This window comes from Podarcis pityusensis (genome assembly GCF_964106645.2).
Source record: "Podarcis pityusensis genome assembly, chromosome: 2".
In the NCBI taxonomy this organism is placed as follows: Eukaryota; Metazoa; Chordata; class Lepidosauria; order Squamata; family Lacertidae; genus Podarcis; species Podarcis pityusensis.
In genome coordinates this window covers 111891162-111900983 of record NC_138029.1, presented here as the reverse complement: position 1 = coordinate 111900983, position 9822 = coordinate 111891162, and the positions used below count along the sequence as shown (strand labels likewise).

At 43.1% G+C, this 9822-nt stretch overlaps 1 protein-coding gene and 1 long non-coding RNA gene across 6 annotated transcripts in view; one reads left to right on the top strand and one right to left on the bottom strand.

The window, feature by feature from the left end:
- Positions 1-9822, top strand: part of LOC308470055 (C-type lectin domain family 2 member D-like) — an 80670-nt gene that overhangs the window by 61195 nt on the left and 9653 nt on the right. The window contains exon 1 of one of the 5 annotated variants that reach the window (XM_080993294.1): positions 9243-9402. The exons of the other annotated variants lie outside the window; for them this stretch is intronic. The gene's annotated coding sequence lies outside the window, so the exon portion shown is untranslated. Of the gene's footprint in view, positions 1-9242; positions 9403-9822 lie in introns of those variants that run through there. 5 annotated transcript variants of the gene reach the window in all.
- Positions 5935-8219, bottom strand: LOC308470290. The gene is made up of 2 exons (XR_013982343.1): positions 6576-8219; positions 5935-6463 (listed from the first exon to the last, which is right to left on the bottom strand). It is a non-coding gene; the product is annotated as an uncharacterized lncRNA (long non-coding RNA).

The following is a 9822-nucleotide window of genomic DNA, read 5'->3' as shown; positions in this document are numbered from 1 at the left end:
TCTTTGTGGTCTCAGCATCTTATGGATGTGAATCCTCATTACAGTGGCAAAGTGATGAGAAAAACTGGGCTTGGTGGATATTACATTCATCAAGAGTTCTTAGCTAGGAGTACTGTGTCTTTTGGAACAGAGTCACCTGTTATAGTGATTTTTTTTGCACACTGAGGAATAAGATAACCACCCTAAACACCGATACCTAAATTAGGCTATGCGTCTATGCCATCCTGGTTGAAAAGGACCAATGCTTTCCCCCCTAAAAAATAGGTGCTGGTTCTCACCATGAAGTTGTTACAGTAAGTGTCACACTTTAAAACCAAAATAAAAAGAGGTGCTGGTATTGCGTGCCCTTGAGTACCCCATTTTAAAAAGCGTTGAAAATGATTATTTTGTTTCAGGTAGGAAACTGACAGGCACTTTCCTACGTTCTTTTCTAAATGCTCATACATTGTTTTAAACCCCCTCCAAGTGTCACCCCCCTGCTCATTCTGCTCAAACCTCTGCCATTGTTTAAAATTGCCACTTTCCTCACTCAGTTTCCCCACATCCCAGCAGTACTTGAACCTCTTATTTAAAACCGCTGGTGTTGTGCAACCCACCTTCTCTTTCGCTCTCCTCCCCCACCCTGACTCCCCCACCAATCCAGGTTCATGGCAAAGCGTTACAAACCCTGCATTGCATGATGACGGCCTTACATTTTTATGTATATAGGAAGATAGATGTGTGCAGCAGCAGTAGTAAGAATGTTGTCAGGCTGCAATTCGTATGGCCACCAGCAGGTGGCCATGCAAACTGCAGCATGGCAACAGAACAGTAGACAGCTAGCCAAGGCAGACAGACAGCAAGCACTCTTATTTCAAAAATAAAATTAGAATAGAATAGAATAGAATAGAATAGAATAGAATAGAATAGAATAGAATAGAATAATAATGCTCACCCAAGACTACCACCAGAATGACAGTCACAAAGTCTGCTACTCAGGGGGTACTCTCATGTCATCAAAATTGGTAGGGTGGTTAGAAGAAATAGGGATTCTATGGAGATCCAAAACTGGGCGAGCTGCATTTTCCATGTTAATGCTCATGCAGTGTAGGCTAAAGCAGAAGATCCTGATTTCCCAAATATGCTAACGGGGTCTGAACTGGTGGTGACTCGCTATAAACTAGGCCGTGGGTTCGTGGTGGAGAGCTTGATGAAAATGTCGGCCCAGTGTGCTGAAGCTGTGAGAAAAGTGAGAAAAGAAGGGAGCTTCTACTACATGTGGTGGACCTGTGAAAAAAAATCAAAAAATTTTGGGAACTTGTATATAATGAATTTAAAAAAATATTTAAATACATTTTCTCTAAAAAACCGGAAGCCCTCCTTTTGGGAATAATTGGGGATGAAATTAAAAAAGAAGATCAGACACTATTCCAATATGCGACAGTTGCAGCCAGGATTTTAATAGCACAAAAATGGAAGAACCCAGATATCCCAACTATTAAAGATTGGCCAATAAAACTATTTGAATATGTTGAACTAGCAAAAATGACGCAAAAAAATAGATTCCATAAAGGTACAAAGTTTATTAGTGATTGGAGTAAATTCATAACATACATTGAAGAAAATTTCAGAAATTTAAAAACCACAGTGGGTATTACATAAATCTTACGATATGTTCAGTTATAACTATGAAACTGCAGAAAAGGAAGACTTATTAAGAAGCCCAAAATCGGGAGGGAGGGAGGTCAACATGCGTATATAATAGAGATATTAATAAGATGTTGGAATATATTTTTTTTGAAAAATTGTAATGGAAAATTAGGCAAGATTATGTTGTGTAACTTAGGTTAGTATTTGTTGTGTATTTGTTGTTTACTATTGTTTATGAAGGAAAATGTATATATATATAAAAGAAGCTGTGAGAAAAGTGAATTCCATGCTAGGGATCATTAGGAAAAGGACTGGACATAAAACCGTCTATATCAGGGGTTGTCAACCTGGTCTCTACCGCCCACTAGTGGGTGTTTCAGGATTCTAGGTGGGCGGTAGCTGAATCCTCCTTCCATCGAGCACCAGTGGGTGGTAAGGAAATGTTACCCTCAAGAAAGATGTATTAGTGGGCGGTAGGTATAAAAAGGTCTATATAATGAGTTGTACAAATCTGTGCTGCAAGTGCACTGGGAATAATATGTACAGTTTTGGGTGCCTTCTCTAAAAGGCAATGTTATACGTCTTGAAAAAATTCAAACAAGAGCCAAAATGTTTTGGGGTTTTTTGGCCCCAAAAATATTGCATTGATTTTCAAGTTTTTACAAATTGGTCTATTTATATATTCATTCCCTAGCCACTCTGGGTGGCTTCCAACAAGAAATTAAAAATATATTAAAACATCAGTTATTTAAAACTTCCCTAAACAGGGCTGCCTTCAGATGTCTTTTCCCCCCAAATCTGACTTCTTGCACACCTTCCTGGATGTGTCAATCGTTCTCCTTAGTGTTGCATCATATTCCCCAGTTATTTCTAGTTTATCTTCAAACATAACAGATGTTATTACATTACATTACAATATATTTTCTTTTTAACTTAATTCCTTTTCAGACAACTATCCATCAGTTGATTCCTGCATGTATATTAAGTTAACATTTCCAATTTCAACAAGGGAGGTTACTTATCAGATTGTCAATCCCTGCTAAATCTTTAATTAACATTAACTAACAAAAAATAAAACTTCTTCTCCTTCCTTCTGTGTGTGCAGAGACATAACAATCTTCTTGCTGCTCAGCTCCTTCGTCCCAGATCACACGTGATCTGTAGTCCTTTTTCCAAAATGTTTAAGCGAATGGAGCATCTGCCCGATGAGGAAATGTTACAACATTGGGAATTTTAAATTTGGGAGGGAAAGTATAAGATTAGGCAAGGAGTGAAGAAAGTGGAAAGATTTTCCACCCTCCTCTTAATACGAGAAACTGGGGCCATCCTATGAAATGCCAAAGAAATCCCATGGTGCCTGGTTAAATTGTGAAATTCTCTCCCACAGGAGTAATAGCCACCGACGTGGCTTGATGAAATGTAAACAAATATTGAAGCATGTTTTAAGCACTGCAGCTATATCGCCTACGAATTTGTCTAATTCCCCTTTAAATGCATGATCTGTGATGCATTTATGATGACATCTTTTTTAAAAAGCCTTTTAATATATTTTTATGAAAGATTTCTTCGTTTACAAAAATACGTGCATTGTCTCTTTTTTCAAGTTGCGTTTTCTACAGATCAGTTTCATTTGTTGTGAGACGTTAGTGTTGCATACAGTGTTAGGTTAGGAAGAAAAGAGGGGGGAAGAGGGGGAGGGGAATGGTGTGTGGGATGGCAGTGCTTCCATTCTTCTACTTAGTGTATGTGTGGGGTTTTGTGTCAGCATCACTTGCTGGGTTCTCTTACTATTCCCTTGTGGTATTTCCTTGGTGGTGAGAGAGGCTGGGGGTGGTCTAGGGGTGTAGTTGGTTGTCTTTGATTGGCTGTAGTGAATTTGTTTTTGTGTGTAACAGGGTGTGTGGGTGGGTGTTTGGATCAGGTTAACCAGTATGTTGTCAGTAGATTCTTGTTGTCTTGTTGGGCTGTGTATGTGATCAAGGGGAACCATTTCAGGGTTTTTTTGATGACAACTTTAAAAACCATTGTTAGCTTAGAGGACGAATCACCAAGAAGTTATGCAAGAACTAACAAGTTAGCCATATTTCCTGGTGAGACATCCTCTAAGCTAATACATGATCTCATTTAAAAATCTCATTTAAAAATCACAAATGTAAAACAGGGACAGTTAAAAAAAGAAAGTGAGGGACAAGGGTTCAAAAGAGGGGCTGCCCCAAGGAATAAGGGCAATAGAGACCTTTGTCATTCTGTCTTTGGGTTAGTCTGTAAAAAAAACTCTGGACTCTTACACTAGGCTTGGGTTTTCACATGTTGTTTATGCTTATGCTTCTCTGCTTCTTTGACATGTTTGGTTGTCTTCATATGTGAGCTGTGGAAATAAAAGGTTTTTAGATGAGTCTGTTATATCTCTTGACTTTGAAACTCTCCTAAGAGTTGGTGGTTTCCTCTTTTGGTCACCCTCACCCACAATCAGAAATAGCGAAAGGGAGAGGTAACTCATGGTGAGACAAAAGAGCGTGATGTTTATTAATTAGTAAGGAGAGTGGGGGGAAAAAGATGCCGAACGGCACTTAGTCAGCGTGAGTGTGAGCTCCCTGATTTATCTTTAGATTGTTTTAATGAATATAGAAACCTATTATCTTTTAGCTTTTAACTTTAGTTTTTTTTAGTTTAGTTTTAAATTAGTAAGTAGGAGGACGTCTCCTTTTATCGGGGAGTCAACCATTGACCTTGAAACTGGGGTGGCTGCATGAAGAGAGAAATGACTAAGCAATTATATAGCCCTGCTTGTGGGAGAGGAATTGGGAAACGTACCAGAGATTCCGGGGATTTAGACGACACAGAGGAACTGAGATGCCTGCCTCTTGCTATACAAACAAAAATTAGTGAATCTGAAAGTACAAAGGATATTTTCAATATTCCGGTTTCTAACTCTTTCACACTGCTAGCAGAGATGAATGACGAGGAAACCATTGTGAAAGAACCTTTTGATAACCTGCCTACTAAACCTTCGAGCAATAATAATACTGGCATCCACTTGAATGACTGCACTAGAGCCCGTGAAAGCTGCATTGATGAGATACTATTTGAACATTCGACTACTCTAGACCTAGTTGCTAGAACAGTGGACTATATCTTTAAATACATAAAAGACATCCGAGGATCCTTGGAGAAGATTATCTCGCTTGTATCCCTAACAGGTAAAGACAGTTCCCCTGATGTACTACCGGAGATGAAGCCCTTACAAATGCCCGGAGCACCCGTTTTACCTCATACCTCCTGTATAATTCCTCAAGCTGCTGGCAATCAGAAAAGTGAGCAAAGTGAGCAAAATAAGAAGGAACAACACTTTGCATCTCCCAACAAACTGCTGCTGCAAGCTACCAAAATCTGCCTAACGGTTTGCCCCTTTAGAGGCAAGGTGATAAACTGGCATTATAAGAGTGATATAAGGAGACACTTAGCGGAGCTTCTGAGGGTAATCCCTAGCTCTATTGACCTGAAGCATACAGATCATATTAGCAGCAGACCTCAGAGGCAGAGAGTGCTGCTCTCCTTTAAAACCAAAAAGCTCCCTGCACTTCTTATGTCCTCAAGAAGCCTTCTAATTAACTATGGAATCCTTGCTACAAGAGTCGGAGTAGCCCCAATCCCATTCCTACTTGCGTGCAAGCAGGAGGGGGCACGGATCGCTCAGCTGGGAAGGGAGGCTTCCCGTTGCCTAACTGAGAGGTCCCTGCCCTCTCCTGCTTACACGCAAGCTCTGATGGGCAGCGTGAAGCCTCCCTTCACAGCTGAGAGATCCCTGCCCTGCTCCTGCTTGCACACAAGTAGGAGTTGGGAGGCTGCTCCAAAGGGCAGCATGAAGCGTCCCTTCACAGCTCAGTTGCTGGGGTCAGGGAAGGTGGAGGCAGCCCGGAAGCTGCATCTTCAAGCCCCTGCACCACCATCATATGGGGACTTCTGAGCAGCTCCTGAAGCCAGCCAGAGCCAACTGCTCCAGGCTGCTGAGACTGCTGCTGCTGCATTTCCCGGGAACGTTAGATGAAATCCGGGGACATTTGGGGATGGAATTTGCCCCGGGACATATTCCAAATCCCCGGGAAACGAGGACGTCTGGTAACCCTAGCTTAAAGTGGAGTCCTGATTATTGCCTTCCTGGGGCAAGGCAGGCTCCCATCTTCCCCATCAACTGAGGAGAGGTAAGAACCACTCAAGGAGGGGAGAGCATGAGGTTCAAGAGGTTTGAGCACAACGGAGTCACTCAGTCCCAGCAATGATGAGAAAGCACTGCTTTCAAATAGATTCAGATTTTAAATAGATTCAGATTTTATTTCAAGGTACATCATGACAGCTGACAAACAAGACAAGACAAACAAAACAAAAGGGTTATTTAGGGCTGCACCCGGTGTTGTGCCTCCGCAGAGTTTTAAACATGCAGATAAACACCATTCTTTTCACGTCATTCTAACCACTCTAGCTAACCACAAGGCTCTTCATATTGAATACATAGGAAACATCCGCATAACCACTTCCTGTAGAAAAAGCAGGCAGGGAAAAAGCACTTCTCTCTCTTTTTTTCATAGAGTAAAAAAAGCCCCGACTTCCCCCCCCCCTTCTCTCTCTTTCGCTCTTGCCTATGGCACATACTAGCCATAGCAAGCACTGCGTAAGCAAATCAAAATGGTGTCTGCCTTGCCTCTGTCTGTTTTAAGAACAGACATCTCGTATCCTATGGAAGCCATCTCTCCTCCCCACGGCTGTTCTCTGAAGCAGACCCCACAGTCCCTTGAAACTTTCAAAAATGGAAGCTGAAAGGAGCAGCGTGAGGTGGCTTACAAAGGGCACCATTTGTCAGTGGCTGCCTGGTGCCTCTTGGGAAGTTTGCAAGGGAGTCCCAAAGGCAGCTGCTTTTCTGTCCTCCTGATTGCAATACACGGGAAAACAGGAAGCTGACTTTTACAGAGCCAGGCAAATTGATCTGTCTACCTCAGTATTTTCTGCACTGACTGACAGCTGCACTCCAACATTCCAGCCAGACTTGAGGAAGGTGTGGAGCAACAGTGGTGTGGGTTGGAGAAGGGGAGAAAGCCTATGGAGAGCCCTGAGGGCTAGTCAGGCATGCCCCACAACTAGGGGAGCAGATGGCTCTGTGGTCTCAACTAAGGATGTCCAAGAGGTCGATCGCAATCTACCAGTGGATCATGGGGGTGTCCCAGGCTGTAGTTTTGTAAGTGATCTCCCTCTTGCTCTTAAGTGATTGCTACGTGCCCTGCCCCCACTTTGAGAGGTTTATTTCCTTTCCTGGGTGGCAGAGTTTGGGAAGGCAGGAGGTGAACTGACTGTTGAGCGATTGATTTAGCACACTCCTTCTCCTAAAACCAACCTGGCGAATCCTTTCCAAAAGAAGCTCAACAACTTTGGCTTCCCTCCCCAAAATCATAACAACTTAACTACTGGCAATGACAATGGGTAGATCACAGCCTTTTTATACTTTGAGTAGATCGCAGTCCCTTGGGAGTTGGATGTGCCTGGTCTAAACCATTGAGCCTCTTGGACTTGCTGATCAGAAGGTCAGCAGTTCAAAACCCTGCGATGGAGTGAGCTCCTGTCGCTCCATCCCAGCTCCTGCCAACCTAGCAGTTTGAAAGCACACCAGCATGGGTAGATAAATAGGTACCTCTGCGGTGGGAAGGTAAATGGCATTTCCGTGCACTCTGGTTTCCGTCACGGTGTCCCACTGCACCAGAAGTGGTTTAGTCCTGCTGGCCACATGACCCAGAAAGCTATCTATGGACAAATGCCGGCTCCCTTGGCCTGCAAGCGAGATGAGCACCGCAACCCCATAGTCGCCTTTGATTGGACTTAACCGTCCAGGGGTCTTTTACCTTTTACCCCACAACTGACACATTTTAAGCTGGATATTGTGGATCACAGAAGCCAATCCCAGCTTCTGTTTTGATCCCAGAATATCCCATGAAGACTAGCACCTTGGCATGAGTCAGCAAGGCTGCAGCTGACCCTGCGGATGAGCACCAGACCACCTTCTGGGAGTGCTTTGGCGATCATCAAAGGGTCGTGCCAAAGCGCCTCTGGGAGGCCATGCTGGCCGGGGATGGGGAGGAGGCCATGGCCATGGAGGAGGAGGTTGCAGCCACTGAGGAGGAGGACAGCAAAGGTTTGAAGGTGGAGGGAGCAAGGAAGTGGGCAGGGAAGGGAGGGGTGGGTGTTGGTGGGCATGAGCAATGGGGTGGTGAGATGGTGTCGGGTATTCCAATTTGCCCTCTTGAAATGTTGGAGTCCTGCTGGTTTCACATGATTCAAAATCACATTATAAGGGATTATTATTATGACCAGAATGTAATTGAAACTAATGAGATTTTGGAATGCAGAAATAAAGAAAATCATCAAACCATCAAATCTAGCACGCGGGGGCCCACTTTATCTAAATTATACAATTTCACATCTGAACGATTAGTATTAATAATTGTATTATAAATTGGTATTGTTGTAATGAGGCTATTATTGGAGTGTAATTGAAAACTAATAGAATTTATTATTTAAAAAAAACATTCATCCTGTTCTGCTTCTTGAAGGCTTTGCCAACATCAGAAACTGCAGAAACTGGCTGCTGGAATGATCCCCAAAAGAGGCAAAAAGAATAATTATGCAAGATAGAATGAGCCTCATAGAAAGTGGAGAGAGAGAAGTTTTTCTCCCTCTCTCATAACACCAGAACTCCACGGAAACATCCATGGAAGCTGAACATTGGAAAATTCAGGAGAAAACAAAGTTCGTCTTCATCCAGCGCATAGTTAAACTATGGCGCTCTTTCGCCCAGGAGACAGTGATGATTCCCCACTTGGATGGCTTCAAAAGAGGGTGAGAAAGGTTCGTGGGGGAGAGGGCTATTGAGAGCTCCTAGCCATGAGGTCTGTGCTTTGCCTCCTTCTGAGTTTCTGGAAACTGCAGACGGGTGGAGCGCTCTTGTGAGTTTCCCACAGGCATCTGGGTGGCCTCTGTGAGAACAGGGTGCTGGACTCCTTATGCCCATGGCCTGACCCAGCCAGGCTCTTCTGACGTTCTTATATTCTTATGAAGCTCAGTTTAATAAACAGTCCTCATGGTGAACCAGACAGGAATTCAGTACAAAGGAGAGGCAGGGAAGGAAATCCCACCCCTTTTAGTTCTGGCTTCCTGGTTGGCTTCAAATCAACTACTACAATAACAATTGCAGGAAATCAGTTCCAATTCCAGAAATCCAGGAAATTTAGTAGCAGCTGCTGACAATAGGTCTGTATAAGGAAATTTGGCACCACCTAAAAACATTAGTGAGAGCTGGACCATAAAGAAGGCTGTTTGCCGAAGAATTGATGCTTTTGAATTCTGGTGCTGGAGGAGACTCTTGAGAGTCCCATGGACTGCAAGAAGATCAAACCTCTCCATTCTGAAGGAAATCAGCCCTGAGTGCTCACTGGAAGGACAGATCCTGAAGCTGAGGCTCCAATACTTTGGCCACCTCGTGAGAAGAGAAGACTCGCTGGAAAAGACCCTGATGTTGGGAAAGATGGAGGGCACAAGGAGAAGGGGACAACAGAGGACAAGATGGTTGGACAGTGTTCTCGAAGCTACCAGCATGAGTTTGACCAAACTGCGGGAGGCCGTGGAAGACAGGAGTGCCTGGCGGGCTCTGGTCCAGGGGGTCACGAAGAGTCGGAAACAACTAAACGACTAAACAACAACAAAAGAAACATGGTTGCTTAGAAAGTTGAGGTACATAATTATAATCTGCTTTAATATTTTTACTTTTGTATGTTTTAAATTAGGGTTGTATTTTTTCTAATTTTATTGTTTTATCTTTTTGTATACTGCTGTGAGGGTTTTACAATAAAGTGGTCTGTGAATCTTATGATTCCCAGGTTTGGGGAGGCAGAAACAGGGACTCTCCTATGCATGAGTAGGTTAGGTTTGTCACTTTCAAAGAAATAGTGAATTCTTACTGCATGGTGCTACTTAGCCATTTTTTATGGAGCAGATTTTGGGCACCTAAACGCTACCCAACTTTTGTGATACCTTGCAATGGCTGCCTCCTGAACATTAAGATATTTCATTATTTTTAAAATCTCATTGTCTTTTGCATTCCTCCCTCAAGAGGCTCCATAAAATTATAGAAGCCAATGCTCTTTTCAACTT